Source organism: Diabrotica virgifera, chromosome 3 (genome assembly GCF_917563875.1).
Source record: "Diabrotica virgifera virgifera chromosome 3, PGI_DIABVI_V3a".
In the NCBI taxonomy this organism is placed as follows: Eukaryota; Metazoa; Arthropoda; class Insecta; order Coleoptera; family Chrysomelidae; genus Diabrotica; species Diabrotica virgifera.
Genome location: NC_065445.1, coordinates 78,452,139 through 78,473,009, shown reverse-complemented (window position 1 = coordinate 78,473,009; position 20,871 = coordinate 78,452,139). Strand labels below are relative to the sequence as shown.

General features: G+C 32.2%; 1 protein-coding gene across 4 annotated transcripts in view; it reads left to right on the top strand.

The window, feature by feature from the left end:
• LOC114335969 (ADP-ribosylation factor-like protein 4C) overlaps nucleotides 1-20,871 on the top strand; it is a 311,831-nt gene that overhangs the window by 227,164 nt on the left and 63,796 nt on the right. For 3 of the 4 annotated variants that reach the window (XM_050645253.1, XM_050645254.1, XM_050645255.1), the window contains one exon: nucleotides 11,538-11,563. The exons of the other annotated variant lie outside the window; for it this stretch is intronic. The gene's annotated coding sequence lies outside the window, so the exon portion shown is untranslated. The remainder of the gene's footprint in view (nucleotides 1-11,537; nucleotides 11,564-20,871) is intronic. 4 annotated transcript variants of the gene reach the window in all.

Below are 20,871 nucleotides of genomic sequence, written 5' to 3'. Positions count from 1 at the left end.
CACCCTATATACTCTGGGCTTATTAGCAAAATACAAGGAAAAGTTATCAATACCAGCAATTTTATTGCTGGAATCGAATCTTAAGATTGTATAATATATTAATAATATATGTACGTATGCAAAGTCCGCAGATAGTGTGCTACTTTTTTATAAACAAAATGGCGCCCGAAAATCGTGCTTTTTTTTAATTTTTGCTCTATAACTCCAAAGATTTTAACTTTACACCAAAAACACCCAAATAAAAATTCACCTTAATTAAATTCTGCATAGAGACGTGTTTTTGCCGATTTACTTTCCGAAATGCGGGAAGCTTTGCCGAAAATTTTCCCCGGAAAATGCGGGGGTTTCCAGCAAAATCTTTAATTTTCAACTAAAGTTTTAGGTAAGTAATTGTTTATCAATAATTAAATAACTTGGTAATATAAAGGCTCTTTTCGTATAGATTATAATTCCAGAAGCCGATTGAAATTAAATGAACAGTTTAGCAACAATTGAATTGTTAATTAAAAATTTATGGTCGCTATAATAACCACAATAATTACGATACATAAGAATAACTATGATTTTTGTATAAAAAACACTCTACCTATCTAATGTACTTTACAGAATTGAAATTGGACTATATAAGCGGACTCAGGAATATTTTAAAATTATAAACAATTTTTGGCTTATAAACAAATTGAATATCTCGGGAAATATTAAATTAAATTAAATCGTAAAAACGGTATTGGAAAAAAAATCTTCAGGACACTTCTTTTAAAAGAAAAAACGTTTAATTGTGATGAGTGGTTCCTGAGATATAACGGGTCAAAGTTGAGCGGCATTTACGGCAAAGATATAAACAATAGCATCATAATTTTTGAACCTTTACCTTTTTATTTTGTCCTCTTTCTCCACACCAATTTTCATATCTTTAAAATACTCATAGCATATATTATTATAATAAAAACTATTGATATTGCGAGCTAAAATTGCCAAAAATAACAAAATTCCAATCAAAAATTAGGTATGAGAAAATGTAATCTCAAAGTTCAAGATCGGTATATGTTAAAAAAATGCATTTTCTCGGCTTCCCATGAAGCAATTTTCTTCATTCTGAAGCAGATTAACTTATTTATAAGAAAAGAAAACTACATATTTTTTCCAGTTGTAGACTTTTTTTAGAGAAACTTACTTCAAGTGTATCTTCTACCATTAAAAACACAAATATTCTCATTTGAAAGCTGTAGAATTATTTAAACAACCTTTATTTAAACAAATTAAAAAAATTTGTTATAATAAATAAATAAATTTATTATAACAAAACAAAAGCAACTTTGACATTTAGTAATGCGTTAGTTAGATGGCTCTACTCGAGTTACTTGGGAACAGAAAAAGAATGAAGAAAATTGCACCATGGGAAACCGAGAAAATGCATTTTTTTAATGTATACCGATTTTGAACTTTGAGATTACATTTTCTCCAACCTAGTTAATATCGATAGGTTTTATTATAATAATATATGTTATGAGTATTTTAAAGATATGAAAATTGGTGCGGAGAAAGAGGACAAAAATAAAAAGGTGATGGTTCAAAAATTATGATCCTATTGTTTATATCTTTGTCGTAAATGCCGGTCAACTTTGACCGGTTGTATCTCATGAACCACTCATCACAATTAAACGTTTTTTTCTTTTAAAAGAAGTGTTCTGCTGATTGTTTTCCAATACCGTTTTCATGATTTATTTTAATTTAATATTTCCCGAGATATTTAATTTGTTTATAAGCCAAAAGGTTGTTTATAATTTTAAAATATTCCTGAGGCCGCGTAAATAGTCCAATTTCAATTCTGTAAAGTATATTAGATAGGTAGAGTGTCTTTTTATACAAAAATCATAGTTGTTCTTATGTATCTTAAATATTGTGGTAATTATAGCGACCATAAATTTTTAATTAACAATTCAATTGTTGCTAAACTGTTTATTTAATTTCCATCGGTTTCTGGAATTATAATCTTTACGAAAAGAGCGTTTATATTACCAAGTTATTTAATTATTGATAAACAATTACTTATCTAAAATTTTAGTTGAAAATTAAAGATTTTCTTTGAAAAACTCGCATTTTCCGGGGAAAATTTTCGTCGAAGTAAATCAGCAAAAACACGTCTCTATGCAGAATTTAATTACGGTGAATTTTTATTTGAGTGTTTTTGGTTAGAGTTAAAGTCTTTGGAGTTATAGAGCAAAAATTGAAAAAAACACGATTTTCGGGCTCTAATTTGTTTATAAAAAAAGTAGCACACTATCTGCGGACTTTGCATACCTATGTTATTAATATATACGATTATAAGATTCGATACCAGCAATAAAATTGCTGGTAAATAACTTTTATAATATACCATACTCCTGGGTACTCCGATAATCTGCCCAGATTAATATAAGGATTTTTACAACCATCGTCTTCAGTCGTTTCTATTCTGCCATTATCCGTCTCTAAGGTCTCATCTTTCCATCTTCCATGGCCTCGTCCACTTCATCCCTCCATAATCTTCGGGGTCTACCTCTTCTTCTCTTTTTTATTGGGCTCCAATCCGAAATCTTTGATATCCACCTTGTACGATCTGCTCTTCTCACATGTCCATACCAAATTAAACGTTTTTCTTCGATGTAGCTGAGGGCTGAGGATGTCTTGTTCTACTGCCATTCTTCGGTTTATGCCTCATTTCTAATGCGAACTTAATCATATGTTATTGTTTATGTCTTTTGTGTAGTTTTGGTTAATATTTTTTGCGTCTTTTGGTTGGTGTTTCATTAGAAGTACCCCCCCCCACTAAGGCAAATTTCCCCTCCCAAGACAAATTTCTAGATCCGCCATAGTCTTGATTAGGAAGGGGTGCAATTTTTCATTATGAAATATAGTACACGGCGACCATTAAGTACTTATTATCTCTCTTTGTCATCGAAAGTGGACCGAGAATATCCACTGCAAGACGTTTAAAAGGTTCTCCGGAAAAATATTTTGCCAGGACCTTTTCTACCGTTAGTTACATAAATCGCATTTCTTACACCAATCTTCTACATCTCAGCGACAATTGATCCCGTAAAATCTGCCTCGAACTCTGGCCAGTCTTGTTTTGACTCCAAAATTTCCTCCTGAAAGGCTGCTATGACCGTTGATTATATAATCAATGCTATGACGTTCTTGCAATACACTTTTAATGGGTGAGGTAAAGGTAATGGGTGAAATAAATGGGTGAGGTAAAGGTAAAGTGAACTCTCGTTGTTGGTTACCTAGGCCGTCCGCACATGGGTCGATCGAAGCACGTCTCGAAGTTCGCGCGTCTTGCTCGTCTTGTACAAACCCTGCGACACAAGCGATTTCCCTCCGCACACTAGTCGATTCTGTTTTTATAAATTAACGCATTTTTTATATAGTAACCAAAACGACTATTTCGATCTGTGAAAAGTACGGTATTATTAAATTTTTATATAGTTGCATTATACAGTTGGGGGTATTTTTCTACTTCCTCAACAAATTTTATAATAAACACCTAGAAATAGAAGTTCAATGTTTTCAGAATTTTACATTACAAACAATATATTTCCACAAAGCTAATAAATAGTACTACAATCAACGAACATAACGTTCACCGATCATTAAAAAGACTAAAATTTAATTTAGGGCAAAAATCAACAAAAACGAAGCCAACAAATAAAATAATGACTGTAAACGTGCGTCTCACTCGAACTTTCTCGTGCGCTTCAGATCGCACGGAACGAGAGTCGTAAAAGACGAGGAGATTTGCAATCCTAAACGCTCCGTGTACGGAGCTTAATGCCACAACGAAGGAACTTAAGTGACGAGGAGAAATCTACGCGATTGGAATCGAGTCGATTACTTCGAGCGTCGCTCCATGTGCGACGGTCTTAGAGTATGGAACAGCAGGCCTACGTCTCTCCGATGAGATTCCAGTAAGAGTCGAAAATCGTCGATTCAGAGTGCTGGACTGCGCTCCGTATCTTAAGTGAAAAATAAAATTGTTTTGCCTTCGCATTGCCACTGAATGAAAATGGAATTTTTATTTTATTTTTAATGGGTGACTGGCGGTGCCTTTTGTTGAACTGCACTTATTCCATCGGTAGTTTGCCAAACGTAGGAAAGAGTTTGACAAACCATACTTTCGCACTTCCGATATAATAGACCATTGGAAAAATAGAGCGATTCCAATTGAGGCCCGTACGCGTTATAGTTCCACTCTGTTTGGTCACGTTTGGTTATTTCTTGCCAAATAGGTTTTACTCTATTTTTAAGCAATTCTCGTACGACTTTTAATTCATTATCGTTCTTTTGACTATTTTTACGATTTTCCAGGGAAGTCTGATATTCTTCTTTCTGGGCAACTGTGATTTCTTGGAGACTTACTTCTTCGGTTACGTTCTCTTTTTCTTCAATTTTTTACAGTACTGGCATTGTCGTTTCAAATTGGCATTGTTATGGAGACGCCCATTTTGATGTACTATGTCGAAGAGTCTCTCTATCCCACCTGCCACCAAGTCGCCCCTTAGTGTCTACTTTTATTCGTTTCCCTGGCTATTGTTTGGATAACTACTGTTGTGGGAGAAAGATTAGTGACCTATCTCTACTAGTATTTCTAGTAGAAACTGTTTCTATGTGGGATCAATATTAAGGAACTGTCGTATTTTTTTTTGTTATTTGTGGTATAGACTGGGAGTCATTTAGCCAGTCACAACTTTTTTTAATTCCTGTTCATATACATAATATAAAGAAGGCAATGAGACTGTCGTATTTTAACAATATGTTACTAGAGTTAGACTTGATAAATTTGACAATTTTGTCTATTCGAATTTGAAATAGATGTGTGAATGATCGTAAAATTTTTAAAAATTAATAAACAATATTTTAAAATAAATTTGATGCTCGTCCATGTATGTAACACATAAAATTATGTATAGTAGTATAGTGATCCTTAAAGATTTAAAGAGAAAATACAAGGTCTGCTGAATTTAATAAGTAACATTGTGACGTGCGTCGTCATCAGTTCACATAATCAGAAAATGCTGCCGCTTCATATCCCATTCATTCCCTCTGCAATCTAAAGTTTCAGATTATACAAACATTGCAGTGTGGGCATGTTTCAAAACTGCTCTTAAAAATACATTGTAAGCCAAAACAGCAGATCGCATAGGTAGATACGTAATTTTGCAGGTTTGCTGCAATATATTTCATAATTACCAAATTACCCTGAAAAAAAGTATAATACTTAGCTTTTCCATAAACAAAACAAATATAATATAACATTGGGTTTTTATAACTGTAGGAGCCACTTTTATTCCACAGTTTCTCTCAGAAAATATTATGATTTTCTTTAAAGGTTCCTCCTTTTCCAATGTTTCCTCGTATTCAGATTTTTATTAATTTTTTGCCTCTATTTTGATAATAATAATTGTTAGTTCAGATATTAAATAAATCGTAAGATAAAAAAAATCTTACAAATTCAGCCACAAAAGCCGCCATCTGTCAGACTTGTCCCATCATAAATTTGCCTATTTCCAAATAATTTTATGAAACCGCTTTGTATGGCATTACAAATATAGTATAGTATATTGTTATAAAATCAACGGTTCCAGAGTTACGGAGGGTGAAAAGGCGAGGTTTTCGATACTTTTTATATTTTTTGGGCAATATTTATGATATAACTATACCAAAAACCCAGACATCCAAAGTGAAAGTTATCCTCCAACACCAAATTGTTCTATATGGTCCACATAATGTTCATAAAAAAGTCACACCATTTTGAGAGTCGGGTTTGGGGGGGAGAGGGGGGAGAAATCAGTAAATATAAAAAGTATGGAAAACCTCCACTTTTCACCCTCCGTAACTCTGGAACCGTTGATTTTATAACAATTATGTATAGAACCTTTTTTGTTTTAAATTTTATGTAGAACATTTTTCATAAGAACATTCCTTCCGCTAAAGCATAGTTTTAGAAATATTGACGAAAAACGTAAAAAAACTACTAATTTACCGACTTCTCCCCCATCTCCCCCCCAAACCGGACGCTCAAAATGGTGTAACTTTTTACTGAACAATATGTGGACCATATAGAACAATTTGGTGTTGAAGGAAAACTTTTACTTTGGATGTCTGGGTGAGGCGTTTTTTTGGACCAACTATACTATACCACCTCCGTAACTTTGGAACCGTTCATTTTAGAAGGGTTATGCATAGGGCCTTTTTTATTTCAAATTTAATGTAGAACAATTTTGTGTAGAAGGTTGTTCATGCTAAACCGCTTAGTTTTAGAAGTATTGGCGAAAAACGTAAAAAACTACGAATTTGCAGATTTCTCCCCCCTCTCCCCCCCAAACCCGACGCTCAAAATGGTGTGACTTTTCTGAACATTATGTGGACCATATAGAACAATTTGGTGTTGGAGGATAACTTTCACTTTGGATGTCTGGGTTTGGGTCTAACTATACCATACTAATAGAAGTGAAATTGGATTCTGAAGCAGGCTTTCAAATCTCCAAGTTTTTGATCGCATCTAGTAACTAAACACTCTTACCTGTAAAGCTATCAAGATTTCAAGACTACCCTGATTTTTCTAACCTGTAAAATGCTGTAATGGTGTTCCTTCTGAATTAGTCCTCACCATTAAACCCAAACGGAGGCTCATTTTGTTTCAGGAACAATTTACTTCAGGAGATGTCATCATTTGCATTGGAGAAAGTCTGTTAATTATTATGGCTTGAAAATATTTTTGGCCAATGCAGGCCTATAGGATACTCTTCTAATATTAAGGTTATGTTATTAAAAGGTAAACAAAGATAATTTGTAGTAAATAAAATTAATTATTAAAATGCACTACTACACGCAAAATACATTTAATTAAATTTACTTTTATATAATAATTGCATATCATATCAATATTGTGGAGCAACATATAATTTTTCTTTTTCATTGACAGTAGATATGAAATATACGTCAATTGACAATGAATTATTTAAGAAAGTTGCAAGATTTCTTCGCTATTCGCGCACGATCGTTTCTCGTATCCCCTCCAAGTACTTGCACACGGCGAATATACATTGTGTATACAATATACTACACACATCGACGTACGTTTCACTTTATGTTTTGATTTAATTTGAAAATGAATCGTGATCGTGACGTATGGGCAAAGATAAAATGGAATAACATATAAAGGAATGCAGAAGCAAATTATATTTTTCAATAGATCAACCAAAATGGCCACTGGCAAACACTATTTTGTTATGGATTGTAGAAATTGACTATATAAAGTCATTTCACGATATAAATAATAATAAAATTTCATGCATCATCGAATCTATTAATAATTAAATCGAATACAAACAACAGTTCCCAAGATTGATTCAGAGAGCAATTTATTTTATATAGAATTAGTGGTTTCGTGGTTTTTAGATAAAGAAAAAGGGTGGACAATCTTATCCATTTTGTTTCTTCTTACTAGGTTGATGCTAACCGCAGAGGGAATTCAATTTGTGAATCTTTCTCAAGTAAATTTCAGTGCCGTATTGGATATATTAGTGTGATTCTTAAAAAAATATATTTATTAGTTACTAGACACGTATTACTAATTCTGACATATTTGTGAAATTCAGAAAAGTTAGAATAATTGTATTAAAACAGAAAATGTTAATTGATAACAATAAAATCAATGAGCTTATAAAAGTTTATTACGTTTACCACAAAAAAAATAACAAAAAATTGCACATGCTGATCAAAAAAATACTATTTTAACAATATATTTAAAAACCAGGCCAGAGGGACCTATTTTCCCATTCGAGTGTTGAGACTGTGGATCCTACTCAGCCGAAATCCCAACCAAATCAATAGTTGGTTTTTGTTCATATATATAATTCCTTCCTTTTTAGCAAATCGCAACCAAATCGAGAATTATTGGTTGTAGTTTCTTATTCAAACTAGCTTAACTTGTGTTTGTACGTCCTTTAAACTAAAGAAAGAAACATAAACAAAATTAAAAACAAATATGGACACTTCAGATAAAACTCGTTTATAAAAAACTGATTAAGCGCGGAAAATTTACATTCATAAATCAAAAATAATTGCCGATAAGTGAAACCTGAAACCTAATAAACCAATCAAATTATGATTAAAGCAAGCCATAACATTACCGAATCTTAATATATTATAGACGGAGAGCTAGAGCTGAAAGATCATCGTCATCAGTAATATGGAATTTTTCCTGTGAAATGTGTCCATTGTATATTGACAATTATGACCCCTTTTAGGCTGACACCTCAGTGGATACAGAAAGTAGCAATAAGGGATGAAAGGGGAAAGTTAGTGCAGTAATTAAAGGTTTTCACCTCCTATTTTGTTAAACCTCAATCGATTTTCATGAGAATTAGTGACTAGTTAGAGCATACCTCAAGAAATAAAACTGATTTGGTGCCAACTTGCACTTTTACTCTGGTGGTGAATATCACTCCTTCACGCGGGTGAAAACAATTTTATTAAAAATAACCCCACAAATCGATAGAGGGACAAATTTTAAGTAAAATTTGTTATATCATGTTATTAAAATAAATCAATACTTTTTGAGTTATTAAAAAAGATTTGTCTATTTAAGAGCATATGCGTGAAGTTACGGATGATAAAAAGAACATATTAATTAATTGTATGTTGGTAAAATATTATTTTTATATTCTTTCGATATTTAATTGAATTTTTTCTATCAATATAAACTGAATATGTCCAGAAACTGGGGGTGTCAAATAATACGTACATTTGACATATTCGAATACACTTTTGCTAAATTTATAATATCGAAATAATATAAAAATAATATTTTAGTAACATACAATTAATTAATATGTTCTTTTTATCATCCGTAACTTCACCCATGTGCTCTTAAACAGACAAATCTTTGATCTTTAATAACTCAAAAAGTATTGATTTATTTTAATAACATGATATAACAAATTTTACTTATAATTTGTCCCTCTACCGATTTGTGGGGTTATTTTTAATAAAACAGTTTTTACCCCCGAGAAGGGGTGTTATCCATCCCCAGGGTGAAAGTGCAAGTTGCCACCAAATCATTTTTATTTCTTGGGGTATGCTCTAACTAGTCACCAATTTTCATGCAAATCGATGAAGGTTTAACAAAATAGGAGGTGAAAACCTTTAAAGACTACACTAACTTTCCTCTTTCATCCCTTATTGCTACTTCCTGTATCCACTGAGGTGTCAGCCTGAAAGGGGTCATAATTATCAATATACAATAGGCACATTTCACATGCCAAACTCCATATATTACTTATGGCGATGATTTTTCGGCTCTAGCTCTTAGACTATTATGGTTATTATAATAATTGCCAATTTATCATTATATAAAAATAGCATTTTATTGGAATAAATACTGAATGACAATAGACCCTCAAATTTTAAAACGGAGTTCAACTACAGTTGAGTCCGCGAGTCTTTACCCGTGCGTCATTAATACCTGGCGAGATAAAACACATACTTTTTATCTAGCATCATTCTCTTCCACGCATGAAACTAATGACAAACCAGTTGCCACCTGTTATTAAGTAAAACACATGTTATTTTTATGAACGATCGAGACTCAGTGCATTGAAAAGAGATAGGTACAAAGAAAGACAATTGGGGATGTTTTCACATATTTTAAGTACAATTTCTGACGTTTTGGTTTGTTTACTTTTGTGGCTGTCAGTTTGTTGGATTTTTTGCTGTTATTTTGTCGAATTTTTGCTATTTGAAGTTTTTTATAGTATACAAACAGTTGTTTTCACAACTAATTTTATATTGGAGTTAGAAATTTTATGATAAGTTTATGTTCTTTTACGATAAATTTTGACAAGGTACAAATAACCTCATTGTTGACAAAGTTAAGGAATGCTTGTGTTTAATGTTCCGCCAAAGTGAATAAAATACCAAAAAGAAAATATATCGAATTTCTTTATAAATTGTTTATTTATTTATTAATCAATGATAATAAAAGAATTTATTAAGCTACTTCAAATGTAGCTGTAATTATGCACCAAAATTTTAAAGCAAAACTTAAATTTGACATTCTATTTATTTGATAACGTCAAATTTTATACTATAACCCGTGATCGGAATAATACCCACTTTCTGTCACTTACTCTTGCGTTTAGTAAATTTCCGACTTATTTCGTATACTTTAAATGATGACGCACGGGTAAAGACTCGTAGACTCAACTGTACGATTTCATCCCTTATGTCTTTTTGTGTACTGAAAATGTCATATGAGACAAGCAAAAAGAAAAGGAAATTTAGAGTTGAGCCGGTTTGTTGTTCTGAAAATCGAATTTTCCTTATTTTCCGTAAATTTTTAAAGGTAAAATTTCTTTTCACAACCTGCCTTTTTTGCAGGTTATGCTTTTTTTGCAGGTTATGCCTTTTTTGCAGGTTCCTTATGGTGAAAACTAACAAACTTTCAAGTAGCATGAAGGAAGAATCACGGACACTGACTAATTAACATTACATGTTTAAGTCATAATACTAACACCCTTGGCCGATGCCGCACTGCAGGAAGTTTGGTAGGATGGTGGATGGTAGATACCTGCCTGGCGACCATCTAGCTACTTATACCACGAATAACAAAACGACGGTAGCCGCAGTGGCTTCCCACTACCATCTAACCATCTCGTGGTTCGCCAGGTGTCTATCCACTCATATAAGTCGTGTTTGATATTCCATCCGGGTAGCCTGGCTATGGAGGAAAGCGTAATAAGTGCTGTGTATAAAAGAAGGGCAATTTGGGACCCAACAGACCCACTATGTGACGAACCATGGCTTAAAATATCTGATTTATTTATTCTTTGCAGTTGCATTAAAAAAATTCAATATTCAAGTCAGGTGAATTTAAAAAACAATTTGTACCTTTAAGTCGATTTTTCTCCACTTTCTGAAAAGTGTAGTTAGTGAGTTTTACCTCTAATAGGACGATATGCTAAAAACAAACCAAATGTAACTTAACAAATGGAACAAACGATTCCTCAGCAGTCAGTTGGATACTGACTTCTGACTTCATTTCACTCTTCACTGCGCCCAGGATGCAGCGCCCCTCCACCATCCACCTTTAAAATCCACCCTCCAAGCGACCATCTAGCATCCTGCAGTGCGGCATCGGCTTTAGGGCACCAGTAGCCCTTATGCCAAAAAGAAAATTCAATTTTCTTTCGTGTCTTCATAGACGGAAGTAAAAAATAATCTTTTTTTAATGATTTTTTTGGAGGAAGACCTGTGCTTTAGCTCAGTGTATTTAATTAAAATTGTTAAAATAAACAGAATTTTTGATTAATGGAAATTTCAACCATTTTATGTATTTAAATTTTTTAATAGTTCATTCATTATTTACATTTTTTCTGTAGTACGTAATATGTTAATTGACAATGAATATAAATATTTCTTTCATTTTAAAATGGTAGTAATTAATTAATAAACATTTCTTAAATATACTAACAATTTCTTTTCTATTTCAGATTATTTTGAGAAACGCTTTCTGTAGGTAAGAAACTTCTTTTTTTATTATTATGAATTAATGCCTATTATAACATATAAGCGCCACGTAGGGTACCAGATACTACATAATATACGTAGGATAGCCAAACATATTATAATGCGATGTTACTAATAATAATTAATCTCAGAGGGTTTGGGGTTTTTTACAATGAAGATCAAGATATTGGATCGAGCTGTGTATTTCCTGTTTGTTCACCATACAAAAGTTGATCGTTAACTAAAAGCAAAAACTAATACATAATACTGTCTGTTTGTCTATTCACATCTGCAAACCTTAAAATATAAACACAACGGTCTGAAGACCATACACATGATATAGATCACTTCGCAATGTACAGGGCTTCTGAAAAGCCATGTGTGGATAGTTGGCAATCCCCAAATTCCAACATCCCTTACATAGGCGCCGCATAAGGGGCTGGTTTGTTACACTATGTATTTCTACAAACATTAAATATTTTACTAGTTTTATTGGATCGAAATAATAATACGAAAATCAAATTTCGATACTATAGATTATATTTGTCCATACATCTATTTGTCCAGTCTTGTGTTGAAAAAACTGTAATAGATAGAGAAAAATTGACGATGGATTACGATTTAGCACTCAATTTATTACGATAAAAATTGTCAAAACGGAAATACTCACTTCTAGTTTTGGGAAAATTAATAAAAACTGCATAAGTCGCAAACGACGATAGATACATGTGTCTTGGTTTACTTCCGGTAAATTTCACGGTATTTTACGTTATTCAAACCTGTCCTGTACATCCATAATGCTGGGGCCACAGTACCGTCTAATGCCGTTAATTAACGCATTATTTGCCATCTCTGTAATGCAAATAATGCGCTAATTAACGGCATTAGACGTTACTGTGGCCCCAGCATAACAGTTTTCAGATAAGCTACTGGGACGCGTCGTGTCGCTGCTACCTAACATAACCATTACAAAGAAAAACAAAATTGAGTTTTATCATAGTTGGCCCGTATGTTGAGATACGCTACTGGATTTCAATCGTCGATAAAATATTTTTAATGAATGACCTTTCTGTGGCTTTCTCATAAAAATATCCTATATTTTAATTATGCGGGCAACAGGGCTAATAAAAAATCAATTCTCTATTTATCTTGCTTTGTCAGTAACCCATGTCAGTGGGTGGTTATGACGTATAGGTAGCCTAGGGTAATCTTTGGGGGCTCCTAAAATATTTCACGCTTGGTTAACATTCAGTGAATTGGAAAACCTCATTTGATTAAATCATTTTATTAATATTAATATAAACGTATTTAGAAAAGAATTTGAAAGAAGGTTAGTTAAAGTTTAATTCTTATTTTAATCATTTTTAGCTGCGACTGTACAAAAAAGAATAAGAGGAGGACAACGAAGAAATTAGTATCAGTATAATAACACTAAGGTGCAAAAATATCGATGGGTATTTTTTGGTGAAGGAAAAAAATGTTTGAAGATTTAACTTTTAAATTAGATATAGGTAGATATATGTAAAATTAAAATTATGTTAAATTAAAATAATTTTTACAGATTATCCAAAAAATCATTTATTTATAAATACATACGCCAAAACTCAAAAATAGAAGAATATTCAAAACTTTCTGAAATAAAAAAAACATTTCGGGCCCTTATAACAGCCTGTAGACGTCTCGGCTTTGAGGTAATTAACCTCTGGATATCAATTTGATCCAGTTGGTCCCATATTTCCTGAAGAGCCGCTCCAAGTTCAGCCAAGTTGTTTGGACGAGGTACTCGTGCTCGAAGACGTATTTCCATCACACCCCAAAAATTTTCTATGGGATTTAGATCAGCACTGCAAGCTGGCCACTTCATACTGACAATTCCCACCTCCTCTATATATTCGTTGACGATTCCAGCACGAGGAGGACGTGCGTTGTCGTCCATAAAAATAAAATTACATAACATTAAAATACTTGTTATGTATCTTGCAGCCGTCATAGAATCTTTATCCTTCTTAAAGTTCCCTCTCCTATCGGAGGTTGGATATCATAATGGCTATGGTGACTTTGTTGGCTGCTGCTCTGAACAGTTGTAATGAACTACAGTTAAACCATTCTCTAAGGTTCCTCAGCCAGGAGATGCGTCTTCTTCCTATGCTTCTTCTTCCTTGGATCCTTCCTTGCATAATAATTCTCAGCAACTCATATTTTTCTCCTCTGGTAATATGACCCAAATATTCCAGTTTTCTAGTTTTTATACTTTTCATAATTTCTAACTCCTTATTTAAACGTCGTAGCACTTCAACATTGGTAATCCTTTGAACCCACTGAATTTTCAATATTCTTCTGTAACACCACATTTCGAACGCTTCTATTCTTTTTATGTATTGTCACTTCAATGTCCAAGCTTCCATTCCGTATAGCAATATAGAAAATATGTAGTATCTTAGAGCCCTCAATCTGAGAGGAAACTGAAGGTCTTTCTTTGTAAGCAGTGTCTTCATTTTTATAAATGCTTCCCTTGTAGTTTCAATTCGGACTTTAATTTCTTTGCTTTGGTCATTTTTGTCATCAATCCAGGTTCCCAGATATTTCTATGTTTGCTCTATCATTAACCTTTCATTTCCATGTTCTGTTTTTGAGACAATCATAAATTTAGTTTTTTTCTTGTTTATTTTTAGTCCGTATCGAATGCAATAATCGTTAATTCTATTTAGCAATTCTTGTAGCGATTCCAGGGTGTCTGCCATTATAACGGTGTCATCAGCGAATCTTATGTTATTTACTATTCTTCCGTTTATAGAGATTCCATCACTTAGCTCCGCTATCGCTTCCTGAAATATGGCTTCACTGTACAGGTTAAACAGTAGCGGCGACAGAACACAACCCTGTCTTACTCCTCTCTTTATATCAATATTCTCGGATTCTTGTTCTTCTATCTTTATATTGTCCTTTTGATTCCAATACAGATTGATAATAATTCGTAGCTTTATCCACAATAACTAAATCAGTTTGGGCTTCTTGAACTCATAACGTCTTCATCATTTCATCGTTCTGCTTATAGGGTATGTCCGGAGAACGTCCATTTAAGCTTTGCTACTTGGGTTAAGACATCTTTCACTTTTGTTTTGTTGAAGATCGATATTAGTTAAGGCCATCGGTACATAATTCGCAAATATTTTACGACTATCTCTACTTTTTCTGTCTTTACACGGCAAATTACGTATAGTAAAATTCACACTGGTATGGATATGTAAACATTACTACAATGTCATTCTACTTGACAATGTCATCATTAACTTTAAATAGATGGCTTTTGAATGTTCTTGGATAACTGTTATTTGTATAATTGCAAATTATTAATTCAGTTAATAAATGTGATAATTTTTTCACCAACTATGTATTCAGTGATTGTAATAATTTATATGTACAACAAAAACTAATATTCAATCGAGAAAAGAGGAAAAGTGTTAAAGTGATTTTTTAATAATATATTGTCACTATGGAACGCTTACAATGTTGAACATCTTTAACAAAAAAAATACTTGGATCACAGAATATATCCTGATGTATTCTCTACTTGGATCTTCCATAAATAATAAACAATAAATAACGTTTTATTAAGTTCACTTCTTAAATCAATTATTTACCAAATACACTATAATATTATTTAATCAACAACTCAAAATATTCCCGATCCCATGTCAAATATTTAAAACTGTCACTGTCTTGTCATCATGTTCTATTTGACTCAGTGCGTTGTATGACAAAGATAGCGAATGTTCGATTTGTAAAATATCACCACGGACATGGTGTCCATTTTTTTCGAATCCTGAAAAAACTAATATCTAAATATTTTTAAAAACTTTAAACGCAGAATGAAAGACTAAATTATTATCGAGGGCCGAAAGTCCCTTAGAATAAATAAAAAGTTTCTTTTGAATGAGATATTTGAAATTAAAAATCACACTACATTTTCTCTTAGTTTTTCACCCCTGTAATTTATTAAAATAAACATTATAGAAGTTTTCAGGGACTTTCGGCCCTCGGTAAGAACGTAATCTTTCATTGTGCGTTTAAATTTTTCAAAAATACTTATTAGTTTTCTCAGGATTCGATAAAAAATGAATCCCCATTTGAATAGCATTGCAGCCGAAAATACGTACCCATCCCCTTAAAAATTCAATTAAAACAAAAAAAAAATAAAAATGACGAAAACAAATAAATAAAACGACTAAAAAATAACTAAAGAAAAGTTCATGGAAGTTTAAATATTGAGTAGAATAAACTCACATCACAACCATGAATCGGGTCCCTGAATAAACATAAAAATATCAAAATTGTATGAATGCATGAAATTTTTCTACTAAATTATGCTCGCAATAAAATAAAACAAAAATTATAGTTGAATAGCTTTTTTCAAACACACTAACTACATAAGAAGTGTGTCAGTGCTTAATTTAAACCTTGAAGTTGTGTAAGTGCCGCTGAAAAAGAATTATTTTTTAATTTTTATGCCTTGTTGGGTAATATGTCGATCGCGCGTGAAATAAACGTGCAGATGACAAATAACATGTGTTTTACGACAAACGACAACGAAGCACAACGCTATAAATTATTCTGGTGCATTTTTGACATTTTAATAGAATTATGACGGACATTATCTGTAAGTTAAATCGGGGAATGTATAAAAAATAATAAAGATAAATCTAAAGCACAGTCATATATAAAACATCCTGTATTTATGGATAAATAGAGATATAAAACATCCAAAAATGAACATTCCATACGTTCCTTAAGATTCTATTTTTACAGTAAAGAACTAAAACAAATAATATTTTACGCTCTTTTATTAGTCCAGGGCGCATCTGTTTTGAGATGGACGTTGAGAGGCGACTCAAATTTTTTTGCAGAAATTGCTTGAAAATAAATCAAATAATAATATTTGAGTTATCCTCCCTCTCAGAAATGTCCGGAACATTGTCTAAATAATCAAAATGTCAAAAATTGAAGGAAAAGTTCGATTTTTTTCTTCGTTTTTTGATTATAACTTTAAAAGTATTCATTTCCGAAAAAAGTTGTACTGACATAAAAGTTGCGTAATTAAATTTTCTACAATATAGAATTGGTTGAAAATTGAAAAAATAGTCACCCTAGTTGCAAAATAGCAATAATTGCGAAAAAAACCATACAAAAACAAGTATTCGCATTTTACGTTTTTCAACCATTTATGCTACACTTAGGACCTTCATATTTCACCCAGAAAAACTTTATGATACAGTAAAACAATACTGTAAATTTCATTAAGATCGGTTCAATAGATTTTGCAAAATAAATTTTGCAATCCAGCTTTCGCAAAAAAATTTTATTTTTTCAAAATGTTACAGGACTGAAAATAAAGCAGATAGCAAGTTGACTTTTTTTTTTGCTTATAGAAGTGTACTGTACCTTTCATTTGCAATTTACAAAATTAAAATCGATTAATTACCACGGCGTCAGAAAATTTTTGAAATAAACAATAATTTTTGGTGCTACGCGCAGGACAGCGGTGTTCGATTCACACAAGTTGATTTCCACCAAAATTTCTTCCAATCTGTTTCTAATATATTATTTTCTTACTCTATATTTTGTTGTATTTTAATATTTTAATTCTACAAAAATCAAACTAATTTTATTATTGTTTGTGAAATATTGTTTAAACAATTGAATATGTTTAAAAATAATAAACTTTTATTATTTAAGTTAAATATTGTTTAAACAATTGAATATGTTTAAAAATAATAAACTTTTATTATTTAAGTTATATATTAAAAAAGAAAGTTTTTGCTAATAAAAGTGTTATTTCAAAGGATAGAGTATGTGCTTTTATTTTGCAATAAACAATTTATTTATTTATATCGAAATGTAATAAAAATTAAAATGTATCAATCATTATCAAAGGTCATTGGAATGCCCAATCAAAACAAACTATCCGCTGTCCTGCGCGTAGCACCAATAATTAATTTTTATTTAAAAAAAATCCTGACGCTGTGGTGTTAATCGATTTTAATTTTACAAAATTTCAAATGAAAGGTACAGTACACTATACGCAAAAAATTTTTCAACGTGCTATCTGCTTTATTTTCAGTCCTGTAACATTTTGAAAAAATTATTTTTTTTACGAAAGCTGGATTGCAAAATTTATTTTGCAAAATCTATTGAACCGATCTTAATGAAATTTACAGTATTGTTTTAGTGTATCATAAAGTTTGTCTGGGTGATATATGAAGGTCCTAAGTGTAGCATAAATGGTTGAAAAACGTAAAATGCGAATACTTGTTTTTGTATGGTTTTTTTCGCAATTATTACTATTTTGCAACAAGGGTGACTATTTTTTAAATTTTTAACCAATTCTATATTATAGGAAATTTAATTACGCAACTTTTATGTCAGTACAACTTTTCTTGAAAATGAATACTTTTAAAGTTATAATCAAAAAACCAAGAAAAAAATCGAATTTTTCCTTAATTTTTTGACATTTTGATTATTTAAACAATGTTCCGGACCTTTTTGAGAGGGAGGATAACTCAAATATTATTATTTGATTTATTTTCAAGCAATTTCTGCAAAAAAAATTGATTTACCTCTCAAAGTCCAAATGTACTAATATTTTTACAGATGCGCCCTGGTCTATATAGTTTGTTCGCTAAATCAAAATGGACAAGAGAAAGGAACCGGATCAGATAAAATTTCCAATTAAATAATCGATCTTCTAAATCTAAACGTAGATATCTAACGATAGATAAAATGTTCTCTTCTAAACCGCTTCAATAAAGTACAAAAAACAGGCCATATACACAGGGCTCTCAACATTTGTAATTATCCCGTAAAAAATAAACGCTAAACGATGATGTAGCGATCAGTCTGATGAGCCATATACATATCAGTCTGAGTTCTACACTCCTGACCAAAATAATCGGGACATCTTAAAAATGGTTGATTTTCGAATCTCCTAAACCTGTTGTCCGGTTTTAGTGATTTTTATGTTAAAGCTTTATTCTCTAAGAATATCGGTGTAGTAATAGTGTTGCTGAACAGGTAAATGTCATTGTATACCGGGTGTAACAATAATACTGTGTCTTAAGCTCGTAACACCGTGTGCAATATTCTAGCATTTAAAAAATATTGAAATTAAAACTCAATTGTAGCCTTATCCTTTCTTAAAATTCTGCTTTTTGACTCATTCACTTATGTTGGATAATAAAAAAGTTAGTTACTTTGACAAGTAGCCATGTTCTTCTTCAATACAGGGTGTTTCTAAATAAGTGCGACAAACTTTAAGGGTTAATTCTGCATAAAAAAATATTGACAGTTTGCTTTATAAACATATGCGTCCGCAAATGCTTTGTTTCCGAGATACGGGATGTTGAATTTTTTCTTACAAACTGACAATGTATTTATTGTTCTAAAACCGGTTGAGTTATGCAAATGAAATTTGGTAGGTATTAAGAGAGATGTCGCTACGTAATACGAGAGATGTCGCTAAATTGCGTCTCAGAGGTGGGTTCATTGCATTGCGATGGTTTGCCTTAAATTGGCAGAATTGTTTGTATTTCCTTCAGAGTTGAGACTTCTGAGCTTCACTGATGAGGCATAAGGATGCTGAAATAGCTATATGGAGATGGTGGTCCAACTCTGAATCAATTATAAACAAAACCTGCCTTGATCTTTTTTATCTTTTTCATTTTTACTCAGTTTGAGTATTTAGAAACTGTCTTTCGCTCCTTTTCCTTGACGAAGGGAAGGTAAATGCGTGGCCTAAGCGTTCTCTGTTTGCTTTCTCCTACTTTCGTCGTCTCTTGTGATTATATATTGTAAAATCCGGAGATACGGGATGTAGCCAGAAAGCAGTTTATTAACGAAAAGTCTTAGATTTAAAATATTGTTTATTATATTTTTATTTCAATTATGCTAATTGTTTAAAAGGTAGTAAACTTTGTATCTGGGGCTTTTCGTTGTTTTCCTCGTAATAAAAATTTTATATTCACCATTAGCGTGCTTACAGGTAATATGACCGGATAATATGACCCGTATGCACGCCAATGGTGAATATAAAATACATAATTGTATGTCAATAAATGCGCAATAACTGCCTCTTAAAACCCATCAAATTTCATTTGCATATCTCAACCGGTTTTAGAGCAATAAATAAATCGTCAGTGTGTAAGAAAAAATTCAACATCCTGTATCTCGGAAACGAATCATTTGCAGACATATGTTTATAAATCAAACGGTCATTATTTTTTCATGCAGAATTACCCCTTAAAGTTTGTCGCACTTATTTAGAAACACCCTGTATTGATGAAGAATATGGCTAGTTGTCAAAGTACCTAACTTTTTCATCATCCAACATAAGTGAATGAGTCAAAAAGCAGAATGTAAAGAAAGGCTAAGGCTACAAATGAGGTTTAATAATTTCAATATTTTTTAAATGCTAGAATATTCCACAGGGTGTTACGAACTTTGTTCGTATTGTATGACATTTACCTGTTCAGCGACACTATTACTACATCCACATTCTTAGAGAATAAGCCTATAACATATTAAAAAAAATCACTAAAATCCGACAACAGGTTTAGGAGATTCGAGACATCAAAAATGACAAATTTTTAAGGTGTCCCGATTTTTTTGGCCAGGAGTGTACTTAACTCAAAATTGAGTTAAGATCTTAATTTTATTCACTGCCACTCTAAATGGTATGCTTTTATCAATACCATGCCAATCTCGCAAGTTCTTCAAACATGACGTCCTTTTTCGTCCAGGACTACGTTTGCTTGCTATTTTCGTTGCATAATATTTTGTACTAAGCTACTATATTTGGGATCTCTCATTACATGTCCGAAATACTCCAGCATTCTTTTCCTGATGCTTTTTATAATCTCAGTAGTCTTGTTGAGACGTTCCAGTATTGTGGAGTTTCGGCTTTTCTCCACCCAAGAAACTTTTAAAATATTTCTATAGCACCACATTTCGAAAGCGTCAATTCTATTTAGAATTTAGATTAATTTTATTTACAGTCCAAGACTCGACACCATTAAGTAACACCAAGAACACGTAGCAGCGAAGTAGGCGGATCCTCAATGCCAATTTTAGATCTCTGTTACATAATACCATGGACATTCTTCTAAAAGCGGCTCTGGTCTGTTCTGTTCTATTCTGGATATAAGAATAGGCAGTGGCGATCCAGAAATTTTGTTGGGAGGGGGGTCATGGGTCTTGAGGGTGATTTAATTACCTATCTCTGATGCAAGGTGACTTAGTCTTACCAACCTTAGGATACGTGGGTTT